The 23173-nt window shown below is 38.8% G+C and overlaps 3 pseudogenes; 2 read left to right on the forward strand and 1 right to left on the reverse strand.

The window, feature by feature from the left end:
• The first annotated feature begins 547 nt into the window (after positions 1–547).
• LOC145500557 (uncharacterized) lies at positions 548–2844 on the forward strand (annotated as a pseudogene).
• Positions 2845–4992: 2148 nt separating this feature from the next.
• On the forward strand, positions 4993–5967 carry LOC145501690 (uncharacterized; annotated as a pseudogene).
• A 4380-nt stretch (positions 5968–10347) lies between these two features.
• LOC145500890 (uncharacterized) lies at positions 10348–11532 on the reverse strand (annotated as a pseudogene).
• Between the last annotated feature and the right edge of the window lie 11641 nt (positions 11533–23173).

Here is a 23173-nt window from a genome sequence, read left to right on the forward strand (position 1 = left end):
TGTACTTACTTTTAGCACCGCACAAATTCAGGCATTCAGCCCACAACAGAGGCAGCACGAATCCTTTTCATTCTTCACCTTAACTCTTCTTATTCAATTTTAACTAGACTTAGCGAACCAAGGGTAGGTGGCAAAACCTCCAAGTTCTACACGACGACTCTTTTTTGCGCTTTGTTTACATTTTACATGAAGGGCGATCCGGCCTGGGTTCGAAACTGTATCTTAGCAACGCGCTGAGCGTGCTCAATAAGAACTTGACAGGATTCGTACAGAGTCTTTTCTCGGTACAAAGCATATGTACCGTAACAAAAGGCTCTGCTTGCAGGGTGGTTCTGGTCAAAATGGTGCATTTAATTTTTAACTGTGTATGAATTAATTTCACATGTTGATAGAATTAATTTTTCGCATCTCTTAAACATTTGTTTAACCTCCAAATTAATTTTACCATTCCTATTAATTATATTTTTAGTAAATTAATATTTTGTGTTTGTAATTAATTTTGTGTTTGTTTGTAATTAATTTTGTATGTTTCTCAAAATCCCTGTACCCATAACACCTCGAAGTAGTTCTCTGCCATGTGCTGCCAAACAAAGATGGCAACGACCCCTTAGAATTCGATTCCCGAACAAGTGAAAGAAATTGCACAAGCTGCGATCGACAGTATTAATCAGCTAACCTCGTTAATTGAGCACGGACCATCAACGACAAGTGGAACTCCAAGAATTCCTAGCAATGCACATGTAGCTGAAGCTGCACACGGAGCCGAACGTCAACTAACAGCATCAGAGATGACTTTCGTTCGCCAGACCCAGCCAGCTAATAACGCATTAGCAGAATTACAGAGGAGATTTCCGACAGTTTCAAGAGGGAGAACCGCAGCCAACAGAGACCCCGTCTCTGGAAGATACAGAAGACTGTAATTCTACCTCGCCACCGTATCCAATCGTTCAGAATGTAAGGCGCTCTGCTGGTCGACCGTGAGCATCTGAGATAGCTTCAAAGGATGTTATGATACTAGAAATGGGAAGAGCGAAAATACCGACGAAAGCAGAAGAGCCTGATTTAGAGAGGAGTGGACGAATTATATCAGGCGTTGACATTGATAGAAAGTGGGATACCAAAAAGCTTCACCATGAGTTAGCGAAATTATTGACAGGTGAAATGGAGGGATTCTATTTCGAAATAGTGAAGAACTCTGGTGGTACTTTGCTAAGACCGAACATCCAGGCAGGAAAGGAGATTGATTCAAAGCTGCTGCTGAAATCGATGGCTCCATCTGGTTGGATCCATTTAAGAACTCCTGGGGGAACTGCCATCCATGATTGATCCCAGTGATAAACAACTAGAGTTTCCTGTGTTTGAAGTTCCTGAATCTGACATGCTCTCGAGTGATGCTAGTAGTAGAGACAACTTGTTTTCTAACATCGTGGATTCGACGAAAGATTCTGATGCGAGTGTCCAGTTGTCTCGACATATGTCAGACACCAATGCTGATGCCTCTAATACAAATGCAGAATCAGTGTTCAGTACAAGTAAGAGTCAGCCACCCTTGAGTTCATTAGATATTCAGACAGTAATCAAAGGTGCTAAAAATCAGGGTTTGATTGACCCTGTAGAAGTGCTTAAATTTCTGCAAAAACAGATTGTAACTGGCCGAGCCTTAGAAGTTACAAACTCCGAATAAACCATCGAGGGAGAAACAAATTACAATACTGTTGACAGGGCAAATATATTAGAAACAACGATTAGTGAATTAGAATACATTACAAATTATACACTGACATTTTAGGTGGACTTCATGGGAGACGAATGTGACGATCAGGGTGGGCCACGTAAGGAATGGATACGACTAATGAATCAAGGCATTAAAGAAAAGTACTTTGACCATGGCTTGAGGCCATTATTAGCACAAGATTACTATTTTGTTGGAGTTATGATGGTGTTGCCATGCTTAAAAATGGGCAATTGCCAGTATTTGTAGAGGAGAGCACTCTGCAGCAAACTGTTTCTTTGAGAGAGTGTTTTGACCCTTGTGTTCGCCAAATTCAGCACGGACCTTGGAATGCTGTCAGCTCTTCAGTAACTGCCAATGTTGGTTCATCTCCTGAGACCCCAAGCACAGAGTAAGTTGAGTGTACAAATGCTGTTTCAGATTATGAAGCCTAACTTTTCAGAGGAGAGTTCCAATGCACTGAAAAAGGAAAAGGAAGTTTATCAACTCTTTGTCAAATATGTTCGAGAAGTGGCAGCTTCTACGAGGGTGTGTGGGCAGACTACCCTTGATTTGAGTCATATTCGTCAGTTTGCAACAGGTACAGCAGAGGAGCCTGTCCTTGGTTTCAGTCTTGCACCATCAGTGGAGTTTATACTACCCAAAGAAATCGTGAAAGTTGCTAGTCAGGAAGGACTCAATGATAAGCTGAAGAAAGGGAAGAGTGATGAGCAGCAGGAAGAACAAAAGGAAGAGCAGCACCCACCTGTGGAGGGTGGCTTCCTGCCTTTAGCTCATACCTGTATCAACTTGCTAGAGCTTCCAAGGCCAACTGAGAAAGTTCCTTTGCCTCCTATGGATAGATTATTTGCTCTGTATGACTTAGAATTCTCACAGAGCTACTTTGGCAAGAAGTAAATGGCCTGCAGCCTATGGCGGATGTTGCCATTTTTGACTTTAAAGTTGTAAGACTGCTAATGAAGTGCTGTTTTTCTTGACAAACACTGAGTTATGCAGGTTGAGTTCTTTTGGTCTTTATGGGTTTTTTCAAAAGTGTAGGAAGGTATAATTTTGTGATGTCCATTTTCTAATTGTTGTCCAATTAATTATTAGACTCTGTTGCGTTCTAGAAAAGTGAACTTTGATATGTAACATGTTGCTCAGTAGCTTTTATTTCAATACTCTTATTGGGTAAAATGATAGGTCATTGATTTAAGTTGACATTTTAATAAGATTTAATGCATCAGTTTATATTACTTTACGCAGATGCATGCACTATTTGTAGAATAAAGAAAAGACAAAAATTTAATTGGTGGCTCAGAAAATACATAAAGCTAAGGTTCCATCAATGTTTTTCTGTATTCAAGACTGTAAAAATTCCCCATTGTCATCAATATTTTGAACTTGATAATGTTGCCACACAATAAATTTAAGTTGAAGCAAGCTTAATTTAAGTTTTAAGTTCTATATCTCCATATATATTGATTGGTTTATATACATGCACTGTTGTCTTTCTTGTTGCCAATTTGAGTTGTTAGGTTTGACTGACCTCAGTGCAATAATTACTCAAATTGAATGAAGTTATTCATTTTATGTTTATGTTAATAAAAGTAAATAACTAAATGCAATAAATCTGTTCTGAGTTTTCTATTACCGATACTGGCATAATTTATGGGTGAAAGCAATGATCTATGAAAATCAATTTAACAGAGCATCACCACCCAATTTTATTGAAATCTATACCAGGAAAAGCCTGTGACTAGGGATAATTAAACTTAATATTCCAATGATATATAGATCTATTCTATCTATGATTCAAAGATCTATCTATCTATGAACGATGTCAATAACAAAAATAGGAGAAAGATATTGACTAAGCGTGGCATTTTAATAGTGGATACAACTTGATTTGAAACTCTTGTTTTTCGTCAATGAAATTCATGTTTGGCTAGTATGCAAATAAAAAAACTGCATCGCTTTTGTGGCAGATCAAATGATTAATCTATTTAACCACAGGAAAACTGCTTCCAACTGCTTTCCTTTAGAAAACCTATTAGGGATGAACCTTTATATTGGGGGCAGGCAGGAAGGCAATTACCCCCCTCACCTCTAAAAAAAAATGTGAGCAGCAAAACTTCTTGTCAAAATAATATTTAAATTTTCATGATCGAGTAAAGAAGTTAAGGGAGAAACTCGTAAATTTGTTGCCCAGAATATCTGCTTCTATGGATGGGAAAAAAATTTAATTATATTGGCATTGTCTGGTACTTCCTTTTAGGCCTCAAGGGACTTCACTCGAGGTCAGAAACATGTTAATGATATCAATACATTGCAGGAAGAGATCTTTTCCGCCATTTCCATCATCTGACAGAGGATCTGGTAACGTTCAAGCCTCTACTCCTTAGCGCACCTATAAATCGCCTTCTTCCAATTTTAGGAGTTAGAAGTCCTGTTGTTGGACTGCAGTTATATACTTCTGTAAATTTCATCCAGTTCATCGTATGATATATCTGAGTAGGCCGAATCGCTCAAACCAAATTCTTTACGTCGCCGCTGAAGGATTGAAACACTAACCTGGAGAATGCCAGCAATTGCTTCCCAAGAAAAATAAAGTGATCGTAAATGCTCCACTTGATCTTTGGTTATTTCATGGCGTTTACAACCTCGTCCTGGCTGTGCAAGATTCAGCGGAGCAGAATAAGATACCTCGAGTGCATTTTAAAAATCTGCATTGTCACGGCTTTCAATCTGACTAGACAATAAGGCGATTAACTGTGTTAATGAATGGTTCATATTCTGAACGGGGGGGCTTGAAGTGCGGATGAAGGGATACCAGTTACATTTGTAACACCGCCGGCTAAATCATTCATTAGAAAAGACAAGGTACCCGATGCATCCAATAATCGATACCTTGTTTCAACTAGAAGGTCTGTCTCCATTATTAGCCAAAATATTGAGAACGCTTTTAAGATTCTGAAGAAACAGTGCGAACCCACGTTCATTTCTCTCTCGTAACACCACTCGACGTGACCTTTGTTGACGAGCCGCCATGTTGTTGGCACATGGCTGAGAACACTGCCGCAAAGACGTATGGGACGAAAAACACCAAAATAATTCTGGGTTCGTTCAACAAAATGCATTTCTGTAGATAAAATAAATATGACCTTAAAAAAGCGATTAAAAGGTATATAAAATTAATTTCTCGTCCGGAAAATTTTTTTAAAGGGATATAAAATTAATTCTCTATAGAACAAAACAAAAAAAAGGTATAAAAAATTATTTCTCCGCAGGAAAAAAGACCACATAAAATTTTGCAAGCAGCAGAGTGGCTAGCTACAAATAGTACTCTTCATAGGGAGCAAGGAGTATCTTTTGGTGATGATAGGGTGCATAGATTAAGTATGAACTTACCTGAAAATGAAAATACCAGTCAGTGCTGTTCACAAGCTAATAATCTGCTGAGTGATGTAAATAATATTGGAGATGATTCTCACATTGAAACTGAGCAATATATTGATGATTGGATTGAAGATGACGCAGACATTCCTGCAGGCGTAACTGATACTATGTTAACTGCCACCGATTTCCTTGAGGACAGTGAAAGAGAACAAATTTATAGCATTGCCCCTAGAGAAGGCAGTACACCTTTAAGTATATTTAGAGATAAATATTCTGAAGAATTAGCTTATCCAGGAATATTTATTGGTCAAAAAAGGCCAGAAAATGAAGAAAGACTAGTAAATGTTCACTACAGTGATATTTGCAAATCAGAATTAACAAGGTCAGATCGAAGAGCTGCTATGTGTGTGGAAAATATAATTTTCAAAATTAAAAAGTTGCAAATGAAAATTCTTTTAGGGAAATCTCAAATAGCTTTCAGGAAATGTAAGGGAAGCAACAGAGCTCTGACAGCTGGTCAGTTAAAGCAACAAGGAAATTTGGAGAGATAAGTTCATCTTGATGAAGGTTACAAATTCTTGAGAGAACTTAGAGGCTCACCTCCATATTTTGAGAAGGCCAAAAAAGATATTTTTGCAATGATCAGACAACTTGGCCCCGCTACTTTGTTTTGTAGTTTTTCATCAGCTGAAACACAGTGGATACATCTACTTAGAATACTTGGTGAATTTGTTGATGATAAAGAATATTCAGATACTGAACTAGAAAACTTGAACTGGGAGGAAAAGTCTAGGTTGATTCAGAGTGATCCTGTGACCTGTGCACGACATTTTGATTTTCGATTTAATCATTTTTAGTGACTGGGACTACCCCGTTAGGAAAAATTGCAGACTGGTTTTACAGAGTTGAATGTCAACAGAGAGGCTCACCTCATATTCACATGCTGATATTCCTTCTCCAAAGACAATGAAAAGTCTCAGCCTCAACCACAGAAGAAAGGAAGGCCTTCCATCATTGACTCAGGCGACGAGAATCGAACTTTTATACCTGAAGTAGACTATTTTCGTTCTTACTTCAGAACTGCTTGTTTCTTTGTCATGCTCGAATGAGTTTTCGTCACGTGACATCGTTTTGCATACTAAATGAGAAGTAAAGGCCTTTCCGGTTCCGCTTCTTTTCAACAAACCGGCTACTGGAGCAATACACCAAAAGTCTAAAATTTAAGGCGATAAAATTGTGCGATTTCAAAATAGATCTAATAGAGTGGCAATTAAACTTCGTGTCGTGCAATTTTGGTCTGAAATCATACTTGTGATTTCAAATCGAACTCGTGCTGCATGCTCGTTCGATTTTGAAATCACGCGTATGATTTCAGATCAAATTGCACTCCAATCAGTTCAGTTACCATTATCTAGCAGTAAAAGTTTTTCTTCCACGACGGCAGGCTCTCTTTGAACTGAAATGAGTACTAAGTTTGTCCAGGTACTGATATCTTGGTCATGTCATTTATAATTATCTTCTCGCCATCTGAAGTGTAAGTGAAGCGTTGAATCTTTACACGCGTACGACATTTCTCGCTATCCACCGACAGCGGCCTTTTGTGTTTAGAGTACAGCAACGCTTCTTGCGCCGGCTCATCTTTCGTTTGCAAAAGCAGTGTAGAATAGTCAACAGTCTTTTCCTTGTTAGTTTTATCGGAGACAACTGGTGAACATAGGCAAAAATGGCTTCGTTGACTGAACGCCTTAGCGATTTAGTTGGTTCAGCGATTATTCCGCTTGCTGTTGCCTCCATTGAAGCTTCCGTGGCCTTCACTGAACTTACTATGGTCTCCACATTTGAACTTGCCGTGCTTTTCGGCGAACTTGCTGTGCTTCTCGTTGAAATTGCTGTGCTTTTCGTTGAACTTGCTGTTCTCCTCGTTGAACTCACTGAGCTCCTTGAATTAGCTGCGCTCCTGGTAGTTGACGGAGCCCCAAAAGACCTGTCTGCCATTGTGGCTGTTTTGAATAACTAATCTGATCTATGCCGACGCCCTATTTATATCAGATGGTGTGACTGGATCGAAAATCCAAGGATCGAAATTTACTCATTTTTGATTGGCTAATCTAAACTTGACCAAAGTTCAAAAGGTGTCTGTTCCCGTCCTTCTGATTGGTGCTTTTCCCCGGTGACCTCCAACACTAAGACCTCGACACACTATCCCTTATCTAAATAGAGTGGCTGAATGGTAACTGCGAGACTTTCCGAAACGGCGAGACTATAACGTTTTTCTTTGGGAGCCCGAGACATATGGACTTTTGAGATTGAGAGACCGACACTTCAAAGTGTTTTCGCGAGGCGTTCAGAACCCCAGATTTAGTTGAGCTGAGAGCTATAAAAATAAGCTGAAATGTGCTCGTATAGAAACCTTACACTGACCTTACAAAGGAGCCTTTTGTTGTAAATACTTGCGCTTTTACACAGTTTCACCGGGGACAACACAAAAGTTCTCAGACTTCCTGGGTTTCATCATGAGCTATCATGAGTTGTATGTGGCTTCTTGATCCCCCTTTTAGCCTTTTGGCCAGCTTCTGCGAACAATTTGAAACTGGAAATTCGACTATAACACACTATACGTTATGATGAACTGTTTTTCTGGCGCCAAAGTGACGTTGCGGCAAGTTTTGTAGCTTTTTGTGGAAAAGTCCAGTTGGATAATCCCAAAAGTGGTCGCGGACGCTTACAGGAGCGGTCGCTTACGACAGCTTTTCATTACAAAGTTTAAGTCACATTTCAAACAGGGTTTCATAAAGGTGGTCGTGAATAGAACTGGCCGGTTACAAGAGTAGCTTTCACTTAATTGATTCTAAATTAGCCACTAAACTTAAAGCCCCCACATGTACGCATTGCGGTCCTATTTTTTAAAATGTATTTGCTTTATAAAAAGGACACAAAACAAACGTAAAAGGGTTTAGTTAGAGATCAAGCAGTGGATATTTTCGAGTCGGGAACCAGCGTTGAATTTTCTGAAAATCCAACTTCAAGAATTTAGCTGTACCCACTTATGTGTCTTCAGAGTCACCTTTTTCCTCGGGCCAAGGCCTAGCCTGCTGAGGGGGAGAGTTGGTATGCGAAAAACTACAACAATTCAGTTCAAGTTAGCAGTGGACGTTTCAGTTATTTGTTAGATTCCATGACAGGTGTCTTTTGGATTATCACGCAACACTTAACCTGTTGAGGACAAGAAATGAAATAACAAGTTCCCTTGCATGACAGACACTGAAACACCATCAAACCCCTCTGGTGAGACCTTATTCCTCGATTTCGTAATGATCGCATTTCGCGTTTCCTTTGCCGTTCCTCTCCCTCGGAAGGTACTACGATGCAGACTGACGAAATGCAATAACGGAAACCTACCCTGACATGGACCTTTCCTGACCATCCGTAAAAAGGTGTTACTTTCGCATGCGACCTTCTGGAGCTTACAAAAGTCGTTGTAACTCTTTCCGTCTGAGCCACACACCATTTTTCCATCATGGGAACACTTTTTACACACGCAAATTCCCGCAGACTCACATGTAGAGTAAGGTGGACAGACAAGAGCTCCGCAAATCACTGTGTGGAAAACCACAGCATCTAAAAGAGAAAAGAAATAAAGCGCATTATATTGGCTCCAATAATCTTACTTATAATCCATCAGATTGCGTGCGATTGGTCTAAACGCGTCACGTGACTGAATATGCCCCAGCTAAAACTGGGGAATACCCGAGTGATATTCCCTAATTTTCAAAACTACGCGTTTGCAAAAATATTTAAAGAATAATTAACGGAATAGACTCTATTTGGCGGGAAAATATGGTCGGATATTTGTCCGCGGACATTGTCTGTTCCCGAAAAGCGGACAGTTTTCCGAGCAAATGGAGGTTATTGTTTATTTACTGTCAGAATATCATGTTTATCACGGGATTCGAACCCATGACCTTCGCGATACCGGTGCAGTGCTCTACCAACTGAGCTATCAAGCAAGGTGGGAGCTGGTCACATTGGCTTGATAGCTCAGTTGGTAGAGCACTGCACCATTATCGCAGATGTCATGGGATCGTATCCCGTTCAGGCCTGAATGTTTTGTTTTTTTTTCAGGCTTCAATTTAACAACTGCTTCAGTTGTATACTGCGTGTATACTGCGATGATCAATCATGTCTTCATAAAGAACGATCCTGTGCTTTTTTCGTTAATTTTATAAAGATCTCTCGATCGTGTGAACTGCTCGTACTTCAATGTGGCTGATCTACGTGAGAACAAGTCGAAGGGTCAGTCATGGCATCTTAGCCACGTAAATAATTACCTTTAAAATGGAGGAATTAAACCTGAAAGTAATATATTACTAAAATAGAAAAACACCAAAAAGATAATAACAGACCATCAAGGAACAAGGATGGTCAAGGATGGTGAAGATTATCACGGATTTCAAACAAACTTAAAAGCTTAGGCTAAACTTTTCAAGATGCAAAAACCGCCATGAGGGAGTTACGTTAAGAAAGACGTCAGTTTCTGGGCGCTAATGTATGGCACAGAACAAGGTTACAGAACGTAAGGTTCGTGAATACTCTGCTACCTATGCAACAATTAGACATAAAAACAATACTAATGCAGTGAGTTAAAATACATTTGTCTTGGACAAAAGATATATACCTTGACATCTTCCTTTTTTCACAACCGTTATTTCTTTATTTTTCTCGCAAGCTGCTTTTTCCAATAGACATTTGTTGTCGTATGTCGCCTTATCTGACCCACAGACACGTTGTATTACTTTGGAACATCCCTGAGGGCATTCGCATGTTTCTTCGGCTCCATTGTCAATCACGCAACGAGAATACGGTGCAGTGCATTTTGTTTTACATTGTACGTCAGGTTCTAAAGTTAGAGAGAGGAAGAGTGAAATGGCATTATAATTTTGTCAAATAGTATCTCGTTACATTTGACTGCAAAATAGTTAAATTTTCAAACATAAATCGAGTGCAAATAATCAAGAGTAACATCGTTCGGTGTTTACTAAAAGCCCTCCAGTTCTGGCATTTCTTCTTAATTCCCAGGATATTGGGAACCATCGATGGTTTTGGACAACCTGACTCGTCACCAGTTCGTGTCGAAGGTTCCTGGAGATGCCTCTGAGCACACCTGACAAAGTATCAATAGTCTTGGAGAGGCGAGTTAATGACATCAGTTAATCAATCAATCATTTCAGAATAAAAACTAGCGGTAAAAAACGACGTTTCGATCTCTCTGAGATCATTTTCAAGTTGAAGAAAAAACGAATGAAATATACATATATAAGTACAAATTAGGGCGTGAGAATGTCAAACGATAAAATATGTAAATGCAAACGCTAAAATGTAAGTGTTAAAATAATAAAATACTATAAAGAAAACCTATACAAATAACTTTGAACGGATTGAATCTGACTGTTTGTTGAAGGTTGGCTTAAGCTTCTTTATAAAGAGCATTTCGTAGATCAGGCAGTCGAATTTACTTTGGCACTTTCTCAAGATCTTAAAATCCCGATATATGTCACTTGGGACTGTTCCATGCTGCTCTTTGATGTGATTCCGATTGAAGACGATCCTTTGTGTTCCTCAACGCGTTGATAGAGGTGTCGGCACGTGTACCCGACATAGTTTGCATCACACAAACCACACTTGTAGTAGTAAACAGCGCGTTGCTGGTTAATGATAGGCGGCTTCTTTTCTTTTGGTTTGATCTCATGTCCGATCTTGCGGCTTGTATACACGGGACGAATATCAATTCCAATTTTTCGGCCTAGTTCCCCAAGTTGTCTTCGCGCGGAATTGGCCGATCTCTGATCCTTGAATGGTAACACTATTCTGACAGGCGTTTCATTCACGTTACGTGCTCGAGTGGAAATTGGATCGCCAGAAACTTTCTTGGTGACAAAATTACTGATGGTCGATTGTATCAATTGCTTTGGATACTGGAGTAGGGAGAACGTCTGTGTGAGACGATCACATTCCAGGTGGAACAGTTGCCAAATAGATGATAGTTTAAAGGCACGATCCAGCATTGTTTTTAGCAATGACTTCTTGTATCTAAAGTCGACGTGGCTCTTGTAATGTAGTAATAATCCGGTGTCAGTTGGTTTTCTGCACACCCTTGTCTCCAGGCGACCATTGCATTTCCTGATGTCCGTTCCCAGGAAAGGAGATTTACCGTGTTCGCCAAGTTCCATGGTGAAGCTGACAGATAGATGGCTCTCATTTAGAGAGGAAAGGAATGCCTCAGCTGTTTCGGTGTCAGGCATTATGCTCAATGTGTCATCCACATAGCGTTTGTAGAACTCGAGTAACTTGCCTTGGTCCTGAAGTCGATCTTCGATACTGTACATAAATACGTTGGCCATTAGGGGTCCAAGTGGCGAGTCCATGGCAACACCATCGGTTTGTTCATACAAACTCCCCTCGAACTGAAAAAGCTGGTTGTTGGTGGCAATATTTAGCAACTCTACCAAGTCTGATTTTGTAATGTTGAGATTATGCTGTTTATTGAACCAGTCGTCCTTAAATGCCTTTTCAGCTAGAATTTATGTCCCACGATATATGTCCCAAGTGACATACATCGTGATTTTAAGATCTTGAGAAAGTGCCAAAGTAAATTCGACTGCCTGATCTACGAAATGCTCGTTTTAAAGGAGCTTAAGCCAACCTTGAACAAACAGTCAGATTCAATCCGTTCAAAGTTATTTGTATAGGTTTTCTTTATAGTATTTTATTATTTTAACACTTACATTTTAGCGTTTGCATTTACATATTTTATCGTTTGACATTCTCACGCCCTAATTTGTACTTATATATGTATATTTCATACGTTTTTTCTTCAACTTGAAAATGATCTCAGAGAGATCGAGACGTCGTTTTTTACCGCTAGTTTTTATTCTGAAATGTTTTTCAAACAATCTACTTATAAGAATCAACCAACCAATCAATCAATCAATCAGTCAATCAAACGCTAAGTCATTGAAACTATCACTTAATTATTTCACCGCACAAGCTAACAAAAAAGTTGTATGAAGAGAAAGAATTATTTTACAGTGTAAGAGGTGGCGAAGATACTTAAACGGAAAACACCCACACCCCAGTGACGTTTCAGTTATTTTTTAGATCCCGTGACTGTCAGAATATCATGTTAGTTTTTTTTTTTTTCTCAGAATAAAGCCCTTTATGCAATTTGCCGGGGTGATACATGTCAGGTAGATTTTGGGAAGTGATTTAGAGAATGATTGCACCTTGTTCTCCTACCATCATATTGCAAAATGCAAACTTTTTAGCGCCGATCTAATTTGACCTGTTAGCACCAAAACTATATACAAAAGACAGACTGAAAAAACTAGAAACTGTTTAAATTGTGTTTCCTTGTAATCAATTTAGTAGAAAACTGGAGACTTGCTAGGGATCAAGGAAAAGTAGTCAGTATATTATCAACAGACATGTCTAAGGCGTTTGATTCTCTCCACCCACCGCTACTATTGAGCAAGTTTCGGGCATACGGTTTTCGAGAGAATACCGTACAACTGCTAAATAGCTACCTCACAGACCGGAAATATCAAGTTAAGATCGGTCGTCACGTCAGTTCGAGTCGACTGGTAAACCGCGGCTGTCCACAAGGCTCCGCCCTTGGCCCGCTGCTATGAAACATTTTTCAAAATGATCTACCCTATGGCCTCAATGCGAAATTGTCGATGTACGCAGATGATCACCAAATTTATCATATCGGGGACGACCAGAGAGCCGTTACATCGCAACTCAAGGAGAGTGCTAATTTTGCTACAAATTGGTACGGCTCAAATCTCTTAGCCGGGAATATCAAGAAGTACCAAGCCATGAACATCGGCTTTAGTCAGAGCAACGGTAACATCCATGTAAACGGAGAGGAAATCAAGACCACGGATAATCTTCAGCTTTTAGGCGTGACACTAGACTCCGATCTTAGTTTCTCCGACCACATAAATCTTAGCTGTAAAAAAGCTAGTCAAAGAATAGGCGTTTTAATGAGATTAAGAAGCCTAATTCCTACGCAGTCAAAACTAACATTGTTCAAATGCGCCATTTTACCCTACGTTACCTACTGTCACTTAGTATGGCACTTTTGTAAAGCTAGCGATACTAGAAAACTGGAGAGAATACAAGAAAGAGGCCTCAGAGCAGTTTTTAAGGACAACAGCTCAAGCTATAATCAACTGCTCGCCAGGGCCGGTCTGCCCACATTACTTAATAGACGACTTCAAGACCTCTCTACTTTGATGTATAAAGTTAAACATAAGTTATGCCCCTATTATCTCTGTGATTTTTTCAGCAATAACCCTAGTACGTATAACTTAAGACAATCTGACTTTGCAATGCCAAGGTTTAACTCGGTGAAATATGGTAAGCACTCGATCAGATATCTAGGACCCAAATTGTGGTCAAAATTACCAAAGAGCATGAGAGAGGCCACATCTCTCAGCGCTTTTAAGACGAACATCAGAAATCTCAACAATCTTGATGCATTACTAGATGATGGCTGCAGAGGCTGTCCCCTCTGCTCCTCCTAAAGAACTTTTTTTTAAGTATGTATTATTGTATTATAAAATCCACTGTACATAGTCCCATAACATCTTTTAACTTGGATTTAAATTTTACTATTGTAAATAGCTATAGGTTTTTTTTTTTTTCTAATTTAACTCGTTTTTGTTATGTCCCCGTATTAGTAGGGGAGTTTTTCCCCAGCTAGGTGGTTGATGACATTCTTAATAAAGTTTCTATCTATCTATCTATCTTTCAACAAAAAACAATCCTGTGCTTTTTTTCGTTGATTTTGTAAAGATCTTGTGATCCTGTGAACTGCTCGTACTTCTATGTGGCTGATCCACGTGAGAGCAAGTTCAAGGGTCAGTCATAGCATTTTAGCCAAGTGAAAAATCACCTTTAAAATCAAGGAATTAAACCTGAAAGTCATATATTACTAAAATCGAAAAACACCAAAAAGATAATAACAAACCATCAAGGAAAAAGGACAGTTAAGGATGGTGAAGAGTATCACGGATTTTAGACAACCTTAAAAATTGAGGCTAAACTTTTCAAGATGCAAAACCCGTGAGGGAGCTGCGTTAAGAAAGACGTCAGTTTCTGGGTGCTAATGTATAGCACAGAACAAGATTACAGAGCATAAGGTTCGTGAACACTCTGCTACCTATGCACCAATTAAACATAAAGAAATACTAATGCAGTGCGTTAAAATACAACTGTCTGAACAAAAGACATATACCTTGACATGTTCCCTTTTTCACAACCGTTATTTCTTTGTTTTTCTCGCAAGCTGCTTTTTCCAATAGACATTTGTTGTCGTATGTTGCCTTGTCTGACCCACAGACAGGTTGTATTACTTTGGAACATCCCTGAGGGCACTCGCATGTTTCTTCGGCTCCATTGTGAATCACGCAACGAGAATACGGTGCAGTGCACTTTGTTTTACAGGGTACGTCAGGTTCTAAAGTTAGAGAGAGGGAGAGTGAAATGGCATTATAATTTTGTTAAATATTATCTCGTTACATAAGGTTCCCGAATACTTTGCTACCTATGCACCAATTAAATTTAAAAAAAATACTAATGCAGTGAGTTAAAATACATTTGTTTTGAACAAAAGACATATACCTTGACATGTTCCATTTTTCACAACCCTTATTTCCTTGTTTTTCTCGCAAGCTGCTTTTTCCAATAGACATTTGTTGTCGTATGTCGCCTTATCTGACCCACAGACACGTTGTATTACTTTGGGACATCCCTGAGGGCACTCGCAGCTTTCCCCGGCTCCATTGTGAATCACGCAACGAGAATACGGTGCAGAGCAATTTCTTTTACAGGATACGTCAGGTTCTAAAGTTAGAGAGAGGAAGAGTGAAATGGCATTATAATTTTGTTAAATATTATCTCGTTGCAAATGATCAAGAGTAACATCGTTCGGTGTTTACTAAAAGCCCCCCAGTTTTGGCATTTCTTTTTAATTCCCAGCATATTGGGAACCATCGATGGTTTTGGAAAACCTTACTCGTCACCAGTCGTGTCCAAGGCTCCTGGAGATGCCTCTGAGCACACCTGACAAAGTATCAATAGTCTAGGAGGGGCAAGTTAATGACATCAGTCAATCAATCAATCAGTCAATCAATCAATCAATCAATCAATCAAACGCTTATTCATTAAAACTATCACTTAATTATTTCACCACACAAGCTAACAAAAAAGTTGTATGAAGAGAAAGAATTATTTTACAGTGGAAGAGGTGGCGAAGATACTTAAACGGAAAACACCCACACCCCACTGGACGTTTCAGTTATTTTTAGATCCCGTGACTGTCAGAATATCATGATAATTTTTTTTTTCAGAATAAAGCCCTTTATGCAATTTGCCGGGGTGATACATGTCAGGTAGATTTTGGGAAGTGATTTAGAGAATGATTGCACCTTGTTCTCCTACCATCATATTGCAAAATGCAAACTTTTTAGCGCCGATCTAATTTTAGTCCTGCTGTGAAGAACCAAAAATAACCAGAATTGTTCATTTTGTGATAAAAGCATGAAACTTGTCAGGATTACTAACCTCTATAAGGTAAACATTTTCTGATATGGAGCCATCCCAAATTTACACCCACAAAAATGCTACGCGCATGTCAATAAATGACATCTTAGGCCTTTACATGGGAACGAGGCTAAGTTAAAATGCTTATTTCTAAGCCTTCTCTGGAGTTCTTTGTCTAGATTTCTTGCTTTTTAATATAAAATCAACTTATAAAGTATCTGGGAGTCTAAAAATTTGTCACGTGATTAGTCACGTGACCATCATTTCAATAAACAATAAAATAATACCGAATATTGCATTAATACGATTAATAATTTTTATTTCTCTTTTTCTCTCTCGTTTTTTCCCGCAAATAAAGTGAAGTAATTATTCTGAAACTTGTGTTTCGGCATGCACAGTGTCATATTGGGGCTCTGCATCAAATCGAGGCTTGGACAAAGCATGGATCTATGATGGCTATTAAGGTGATTTGCTTATGGTGGCTCCCTATAGTTTTACGATTGAACCCGTGCATAGGACGAAAGCTCAAGTAATCTGCGCGCACTCAAGGGAAAACATCAGTGTTTTTCGATTTTTATGACGTCGACATGAGCACAAAAAGCAAAACTGGCAGTGAATTTTCTCGCGTTTCCTTCGGTGAGTTTTTATTTTTAAATTTGGCTCAGTTGTGACCTCATACAATTCCTATAAAATACCCTATTTCTGTTAAAATCTTTCAGAGCTAACTTGATATATTTAGAAGAATGAAAAAATACAGAATATTGGAAAAGCCGTCTGAACAACCTTGACTTTTTATCAATTCAAAATGTCACGCAATATCATTTCCATGATGTGGCAAAGTGTGAAAACATTTCACCGAAGGAGAGTATAAATATTAAGGCCAAAATGAGGAATATATCTGCCTATCATTAGATGAGATGTTGCAATGGTAACGGCCTTAATCCAAAAATTGACATCCAAAAAATAAGCCTTATTTTAACAGTACCCATACTGGTAAATCTCTACAGGGAAAACTTTAAGAGAAATTAACTAAGTTTTCTTTTCTACCTCGCGCTCCATAGGAAAGGTGTTCGTAAATACTATAAGGAGCCACCTTAAGGACGTTCACAGTAATTGTTTCTGCGCGTCCTTACTGTGCACGCAAATTCACAAGCCACGTCATGCATGAGAGCGAGCGCTAAGTAATAAAATAAGAAATGATAAGACAGATGGCCTATAGCTTTGCCCGGATTTAACGATCTTAGACGTTCGGTGACCCCTACTTTTCTTTCCAGAAACAGACATCTCCACATCGTCCAAAAATGAACAAAAAAATCAATGTGGGAAGTTAAAAAAAATTCAAGATTTCTGTCCATGGGACATTGGATCCTACCATCTTGCGGCTGCAAGGCGCGTGAAACTTTGGTGGCTAAATGCGAACTTGTTCTTTAAAAGGTCCACTTAAACAAAATTTGATAGAGAACATTTCCTTTCAAATATCTACTTGCAATATTTTTGGGCTTACAGACACTGTGGCCTTATTCGCTAACGAAGCCCGATTTTTTCAGATTTAGGGTGTTCTTTCGGGCATGTTCTCTCCAAAATGAATTTTCGCACGAACGTCCTTAAGTCTGGCTTAACGGGATATAACTAATTTCGGTGCGGATCTCATGGGAAAACTCTTGATTGGTTTAAATCGTATTTGATTAATCGCACACAACGGTGCTCCGTTAATGGCTGTCTCTCTGACTTCACCACTGTTAAATGTGGTGTGCCACAAGGAACCATCCTTGATCCTCTTTTATTTCTAATTTACATTAACGATTTGCCTAACTGTCTATCGTTTAGCGTACCTAGAATGTATGCTGATGACACCCACATTACTTATGCTGGTTCTGATTTGCATCTGATTCAGTCTTCGACAGTCTAGTGTATCTCACGACCTTGAAAAGCTAAGCAAATGGCTTGTGTCTAACAGACTTTCCTTGAACGCTACAAAAACGGAATTTATGTTGATCGGCCTCCAGGCAAAGATTAATTACTCTATCTGATACACTCGAACTCTCCATTGATAATGTTCCGATTGAACAAGTTTCCTCTGTGAAATCACTTGGAGTATATATCAATGAAAATCTAACGTGACATTCCCACATTGATAAACTGCGTAAAAAGATCGCTTAGAACTGCAACTCGAGCCATAAAGCGAGTTAAGCCATTTGTGCCTCAATCTACCCTACTCTGCACATACAACTCACTAGTTCAACCTCACTTTAATTACTGCAGCCTAGTCTGGGGTGATTGAGGCAAAACATTATCTAATAAGGTACAAAAACTACAAAACTGTGCTGCACGAGTAATAACTTCATTTGGTTATGACCATTCCTTGTTTCACAAACTCAGCTGGAAAGACTTGCAATTTCAACACCAAATTCAGAAAGCTCTAATTGATGGTTTTCAAGTCTTTAAACGGTCTGGTTCCCGAATATCTCACTTCTAAATTTGTAACGCGAAAGGAATCAAATTATGCTCTGAGGGACTCGGTTAACAAACTTGTTGTTCCCTTTCTGAGAACTAACTACATGAAAAATAGTTTTAGTTACAGCAGCACAACCCTTTGCCACAGCTTACCCTGTAACATTAGGGAGTTTGGTTCATTAAATCAATTTAAACGCTTTCTCTATCGTAATTTTTAAACACACGGCATTCACGGAAATCAGGTTTATAAGTGGAATATTGCTGTAAGTTATTACAAAATTAACATATGCTTGAAGACTAATGTTGACTGTACCGGTTTGTGCAATTGCGGTGGAAATTGCAACTAAAAGAACCTTTATTCAGCTAGTGCTTTTAAAAGCAGGCATAGGAACGTTATAGCCAATGAGAGTTGTTTCTCAAAAGGTTTCCTTCAGACCAAAAAGTTCAGCAAGTGTTTATTGTAACATACCTGGTCTATTCCGGCATATTTGAAAGTCTCAAATGCGAAATAGAAGGTGTCTCAATCACAGTAAGCAAGTAACTCAAGAAAATCATGTCAATGAAAACTATATAAATTGACTATTGCCTATTGCCTATTGCAGGGCCTATTGCCTTGCTGGTAATTGAAAACAATGGTCACGTGACTATCACATGACATAATTTAAGACTCAAAGGCACTGGTTAATTTGTTATTGTATTGAAAAAAGCAAAACACTAGGCATAGCAGTCCTACGAGGCCAAAGTAATCGGTATTTTACATCAGCCTCGTTTCCATGTAAGGGCCTTGTATGCCATATTTTTGACATGCAAATTCCATGGTTCTGGAAGCAAATTTGGCATGGCTCCATATCAGGAAATATTTGTCTTATAGAGGTTAGTAACCCTGCCAAGTTTGAAGCTTTTATCAAAAAACAAACAATTTTGTCCCTTAACAGCTGGACTATTTGAGCTGTTGGCACAAAAAGTGAATACAAAAGAAAGACTTAAAAAACTAGAAACTGTTTAAATTGTGTTTCTTTGTAAACATCTCTCTTTCAACAAGAACGATCCTGTGCTTTCTTTCGTTAATTTTATGAAGATCTTGTGATCCTGTGAACTGCTCCTACATCTATGTGGCTGATCCACGTAAGAGCAAGTTGAAGGGTCAGTCATGGCATTTTAGCCAAGTGAAAAATCACCTTTAAAATCAAGGAATTAAACCTGAGAGTAATATATAACTAAAATAGAAAAACACCAAAAAGATAATACCAAACCATCAAGGAACAAGGATGGTCAAGGATGGTGAAGATTATCACGGATTTCAAACAAGCTTAAAAATTCAGGCTAAACTTTTCAAGATGCAAAAACCGTGAGGGAGCTACGTTAAGAAAGACGTCAGTTTCTGGGTGCTAATGTATGGCACAGAAAAACATTACAGAGCATAAGGTTCGTGAATACTCTGCTACCTATGCACCAATTACACATAAAAAAATACTAATGCAGTGAGTTCAAATAAATGTGTCTCGAGCAAAAGACATATACCTTGACATGTTCCCTTTTTCACGACCGTTATTTCTTTGTTTTTCTCGCAAGCTGCTTTTTCCAGCAGACATTTGTTGTCGTATGTCGCCTTATCTGACCCACAGACACGTTGTATTACTTTGGGACATCCCTGAGGGCACTCGCATCTTTCCCCGGCTCCATTGTGAATCACGCAACGAGAATACGGTGCAGAGCAATTTCTTTTACAGGATACGTCAGCTTCTAAAGTTAGAGAGAGGGAGAGTGAGATGGCGTTATAATTTTGTTAAAAATTATCTCGTTGCAAATGATCAAGAGTAACATCGTTCGGTGTTTACTAAAAGCCCTCCAGTTCTTGTATTTCTTCTTAATTCCCAGCATATTGGGAACCATCGATGGTTTTGGACAACCTGACTCGTCACCAGTCGTGTCCAAGGTAGATGCCTCTGAGCACACCTGACAAAGTATCAATTGTCTAGGAGAGGCGAGTTAATGACATCAGTCAATCAATCAATCAATCAATCAGTCAATCAAACGCTTATTCATTGAAACTATCTCTTTAAGTGCCACTAACCCCCAAAATGTTTTTTTCGCTAATATAAATTTCCTTTTTCTCCTGATCACCACTGCGAAAAAATTATCGTTGTAGCTATTTTTGTTAATTTTCTATGGATTTTTAAAGTTTGTAAATTTGCCCTTTTCCATGTTCACGACCGAGGAATAGCGGAGAATGGGACGAGTTGGCTTTTGACGTCACTTCGGGAATAACAATATTTTGTTTCTGAGAAGAATGTATGCGAACATGCGATAGTGTGTGTCAAAATCGTTGCAGAATGCAAGGAAGATATGTTGTTAGAGGCTGTAGCAATACAGGATGCGTAGAATAGAGTATTCTTCTTCATTCAATACCTCTATCTCGATGAAACTCTACCAGAAACGAGAAAAGACCAAAGAAGTGGGCTGATCTGTGCGAAGCTAAAGCCGGGGAGCCATTGAGGATTTCTTCGATCTCGGGTTCGCCGCTACTGTAAAAACCTGGAGATTTTCATGGCCTGTATATTCTTCTCTATCTCTAGTGGAAAGCTTGAAATTGTAAAGGTACCGCATAAGACAGGATTTTGGGATAAGCTGGAAGCCATCTGACTATTTCGAGCGCAAACGATCCTCCGCGTCCTAGACGAAACTATAGGTGACGAAATTACACGGTAAATTAAACGCATCGCGTTTTGAAATAGAGACTTGTCTAAACGAATAATAAACGAAACCTACGTTCTACAACGACGCGAAGAAGATTGTTGAGGCTTTGAACTGGTGAACTAGCTATGTATTTGGGGATTTTAATAAAAACAAACACACGCCGGAGGTCGCCTGTAATCTGGCCGTGTTTCTCAATGGCCATTCCGAATACAGAATTGTTTTGCACTTTGAGCTTCGTCTTTGAGGAACGAAATACATCTAAATTACAAACTTAGAATGGATCAGGCATTTATAAATATATGAGGAAAGCGAAACAAACGATTAAGATTCGACTCTATGGCTACCGACGGAGTTTGTTGTGTTGAAAGAAGAATGCGCTTGTCTGAGTCAACCGAGACGCATTCCAAATTAATAAGTCGAGGACTCCCAGGTTATTAGCGTGCGTAAAATGGACATTTCATTCAAAATAACAGTGAAATAGAAATGTATTCATTCAACTGAAAGTATACTGAACCTCTTTTCAAGATCTTGTCGAAGGGTCTTCCATGATTTCACTAGTACGGAATATGCAAATTTGCGTAGCTTGTGTTCGTACATATGCATATACTACGGTCGGTCGACAATTACGAAGGGAAAAGTTACCTTACCTTCAAATATTTTTTGCCGACATCTCTGCTTATCTCTTATGTTAAAACTATTTTCAGTCATTGATCTGGAGAAGTAGGCAAGAGTGGAGTACGACTGCCTCGTATTTTAACTTGTATTTCGGGGGAAATTAATATTTGAATGTAAAAGCGTTTTGACACTCCGAAATTTGCACGTTCCGTAAAGTCAAATTACCAACTCTTCGTGTTCATTGACATCTTTATAACTCTTTAAGAGCTGTAAGCTAACTCTTCAGTCATTGTTTGTACCTTTATAACCCAAATGGATCGGCAAATTGTCGATCCCGGCCTAAATATAACTATACAACGCGGCGATCTCGACTGGCGACCCGTACTTCGAAATGGAAAAAAAATATGTACTTCGCAGCCGTCCAAATCGTAGCTAGACTCCGAATTGTAATGCTAGATGATACAGTTCTTTCACTTAAAGTTCTTGTCCAGTTTTGATAAACTATGAATCACAAATAACCCGAAAATGGTTTGACTGCCCTAAAAGCTCAGTCAAAAGTCTCTTGAGTGTTTTAGCCCGGTTCCCGAAGTGACGTCACTAGTAGCCCGACCCAGATCCCACTTTGCGCGGTCGTGAACATAGAAATTGCGTGTTTAAACGCCTGTAGAAACGCGGGGATTTTATCAATCGAGATAATTTTTTCGCAGAAGTAATCAGGGAAACTAGTAGATTTTATTAAAGGAAAAAAAATGGGGGGTTAGTGGCACTTTAATTATTTCACCGTAAAAGTTAACAAAAAAGTTGTATGAAGAGAAAGAATTATTTTGCAGTTTAAGAGGTGGCGAAGATACCTAAACGGAAAACACCCACACCCCAGTGGATGTTTCAGTTATTTTTTAGATCCCGTGACTGTCAGAATATCATGTTAGTTTTTTGTAGAATAAAGCCCTTTATCTAATTTGCCGGGGTGATAAATGTCAGGTAGATTTTAGGAAGTGATTTAGACAATGATTGCACCTTGTTGTCCTACCATCATATTGCAAAAGGCAAACTTTTAAGCGCCGATCTAATTTGACCTGTTAGCACCAAAAGTAAACACAAAACATAAACTAAAAAAAACTAGAAACTGTTTAAATTGTGTTTCTTTGTAAACGTTTCTCTTTCAACAAGAACGATCCTGTGCTTTTTTTCGTTAATTTTATAAAGATCTTGTGATCCTGTGAACTGCTCTTACTTCTATGTGGCTGATCCACGTGAGACCAAGTTGAAGGTTCAGTCATGGCATTTTAGCCACGTGAAAAATTACCTTTAAAATGAAGAAATTAAACCTAAAAGTAATATATTACTAAAATAAAAAAAAACACAATAACAAGATAATAACAAACCATCAAGGAACAGGGATGGTCAAGAATGACGAAGATTATCACGGATTTCAAACAAGCTTCAAAATTTAGGCTAAACTTTTCAGGATGCAAAAGCCGCCTTGAGGGAGTTACGTTAAGAAAGACGTCAGTTTCTGGGTGCTAATGTATAACACAGAACAAGGTTACAGAACATAAGGTTCGTGAATACTCTGCTACCTATGCACCAATTAAACATAAAAAAATACTACTGTAGTGAGTTAAAATACATTTGTCTTGAACAAAAGATATATACCTTGACATGTTCCATTTTGCACAACCGTTATTTCCT

The sequence above is a fragment of the Orbicella franksi genome, chromosome 10 (genome assembly GCF_964199315.1).
Source record: "Orbicella franksi chromosome 10, jaOrbFran1.1, whole genome shotgun sequence".
Classification (NCBI taxonomy): domain Eukaryota; kingdom Metazoa; phylum Cnidaria; class Anthozoa; order Scleractinia; family Merulinidae; genus Orbicella; species Orbicella franksi.